We start from the raw sequence: 3,256 nt of genomic DNA, 5'->3' as shown, positions 1-3,256 counted from the left end.
TGTTCACACTTCTTTTTAAAATATTTATTTATTATCCTAATGTTTCTGCTATATTTCCTGTTTTTCCTTACAGGCTGGAAAAAAAACAGGCATTCTTCTGTTTGTTCATGTTCTCCTTCCTACATCCAAGGGCCACAAGAAAAATGCCAAAACAGCTCATGTCAAACTGTGGACCATGTTGTCAGATATGTGCAGGTATGTGTTACTGTAATGATCCTAGGTCTTTGTAGAAGCACTTTCCTATTGGCTTCGTTTGCTATTTGAATGTAGCTGTGCTCTATATAGTTAATTTTTATTATTTGTCTTCTTAGCATTTTGCCAAAGATGGGAGCTAGTGTTGAAGCCTTCCTCGTTAGTGTGGAACCAGGACAGCCCTTCCTCCTGCATGTTGGTGAAAACAAGAGTAGCACCAAAGACACTTAACCATCAGTGATCACAAGACCATCCATGGCCTCTTTCAATGAACTTTAAAAGCACACTTCACCTTCAGTGCAAAGTACCATGAATAAATGACCTTTGTTGTATATTGCTGTCAGTGCTGTTTGATGTTTTGAAATAAAAGTAGATTACATACCGCAACTGGTGCTGGTGTCTTTGTAGATTCAAGTGGCATCTAATGTCTTTTAAAATGAATATGGGGATTATTCATGGCCAGTAGTTTCTGGGAAAAAAAAGCTTTTTATTTGGTAGTAAATTGACAAAAAAAAGTGGGTAATGAGAGAAGGGGAAGACCGGGATGCAAACCCACAACAGCCACATTGAAAACTAGAGCCTCCATATGTGGGTTGTGCTTAACCCCTGCACCACCACAGCATACCCTGCCAGTAGTATTTTTAAAACTCAGATTTCTATGTTAATATATACTTTACACCGTTCTGTGTTAGATTAACACATTCATAGTAACGTTTGACTAAATACACTAGTGTTGAGTAAATCAACACTGATGTGTGTTTAATTTCAACTACTGTGAGTGTTGATTCAACTATATCACGAATAACACTTTCAAAAGTGTAATTTCTGCACCTTCCAGAGTGGACCAATATGGACACTTTCAACGTGTTGAATTCAACTTTGTAGGAGTTGATGGAACACTTCCAAATGTGCTGTGCAAAAGCACTTAAAGCGCAAGTTGCAGAAATTACACATGCTAAGATATTTAGAGACTGACATCTTCTGATTGGATGTAATATGGAAGTTCAGGTGGGAAAAGTGAACAAATTTGGATGGGTGTGTAAAGTCAAAGTTAGAACAGTTGTAACAGAAGGTGAAAAAAGAAATAATGGAAGAAAAGGAATTATTACAGGAGTGTAAATATGAAACAATTGGTTGAGAACTTGCGCTTTTAAAGCAAAGAAATGGACGTAAAAGGTCCATGAAGACTGACAAAAAGGTTCAGAGAAAGTTTAAACAGAAACAGAAAAGTTTGAAACAAAATAAGTGACAAATGAGGTTTTCTTTGGCTTGATAAGATTTAGAGTTAGGTAAATTTGTGCCTAAACCAGTGAGATGTTTCAACTGTCAGGAATTTGGCCAAGTTGCAAAAAAATATGTAAAGGAAAAAGAAGATGTGCTTGATGTTCTGGAGATCATGAATATGGAAAATGTGGAGTTGGAGTAAAACCAAAGTGCTGCAGTTGTTTAGGAGAGCACAGTGCTGCTTTTTTGAGATGTGAAGTGATGAAACGACAAACAATTGTACAGAAAACAAAGGTAGTGCAGAAAGTAACATATGCAGAAGCATGATTTCTGTGACACAATTGGTAGCAGTACAAAATAGGGGAAGAGAATGGAGTTATCCAATACTTAATAAAAACAATAGTAGCAGTAATTGATAGGGAAAAGGCTGGTGTTTTAGTAAGCATGTTTGTGGAAATACATAGTGGGAAAAATGTACCAGTTAATGAAATACAGGGAAGAGAGAAAACTAAAGAAGAACTGTTGAAGTTTTAAGAAGGAAAGAGATTTGATGACGTAACCCTTCTTTATTGGAGAACTGAAAAGAGCTTTGGGTAGAACTAGGAATAGTGCTCCATGTGAAGATGAAGTCTTCACATGGAGCACCACTGTGTGTGGTTCTTCACATTCTAGCCAGGAGACGCTGGGCCCTAACAGATCCTGAATGCGCTACTTCTGGTGTGCCTTGGGACAAAGAACAATTAGACGGATCCCTCCACGTAATGTGGAGGGGGCCGTCACACCCCACCTACAAAACACAGGTTCCCCCGAGCCAACAAAATGTAATCAATTAATACATCTATTTTTTTTTCTTTGAAAACAATATTTATAAAAATATATACAAACTTGTTATAAATATTTACATTACCGATCGGAATTGCAGAGGTGATCCATCTCAGACTGATCATCCCAACATCATCTACTCCAACTTCCTGTTTTCAGCAATGGTGCACCTTAGAAGCATTTGAGTTAGGTGAAGTGAAGAGAGTGGAAGAGCGAGACCAGAACTGAGATCAAGCAAAACGGCCGAGTATAAGCGCATGCAAAAGAAAATCACTCTAACCTATCCCTTGACGTACACAATGTCTAAGAAATAGGATTTTCAAAAAGTGCCAGACTTTAAGGGCAACACCCTTAGGAAACTCAGCACATGGCTCCCATTGTCTCACACAAAGCGTGTATTTGAGAAGGTAACCACACGAACTGCCCAATAAGTCACCTGGAGGCAGGAGCAAAACCAGCGCTTCCAGAGAAGAATCAATGCTCTGTTCGACCTTATGTATGGTGCGGAGTGGAAACACAGGACCATCACTGAGAGGCAAAAACAAATGTGCTTTTCCATCTTCTGCCTCTCTGACAGGCACAGACTGAAAGTGCATCTTCACCTTAGCCATGAATGTACCAGGAACTTCAGGCTCATCATGACCGTTCACCAGAGCTAATGGCCTTCTAACAGCAGAGCTGATCGATAGGGCTTTAGCCCACATGTGCGCACCCACTAGTTCATTACCTAAAATCAATGGAGCGCCCTCAAAAGGCAATGCGGGGCACACGGCCAATGTCACCTCCCCACAAAAGAGCTCACAATCCAGATGTAGTCTGTGAAGGGGAACATGCATGACATTTAAACTGATATCCTGCACGGAAACACAACCGCCCAACTCAGAATCCTCGGTCAGAGGCAACACGTCAGCCCCAATAAAAGAGTCGCATGCACCCGTGTCTCGAAGTACAATATTTTTACAGGCACCTTCCTGTCACCATCTACCAGGCACACATAACCAGTGATGACATAGTTACT

This window comes from Poecilia formosa, unplaced genomic scaffold (genome assembly GCF_000485575.1).
Source record: "Poecilia formosa unplaced genomic scaffold, Poecilia_formosa-5.1.2 Scaffold624, whole genome shotgun sequence".
Classification (NCBI taxonomy): Eukaryota; Metazoa; Chordata; class Actinopteri; order Cyprinodontiformes; family Poeciliidae; genus Poecilia; species Poecilia formosa.
Note: the sequence above shows the minus strand (reverse complement) of the source record.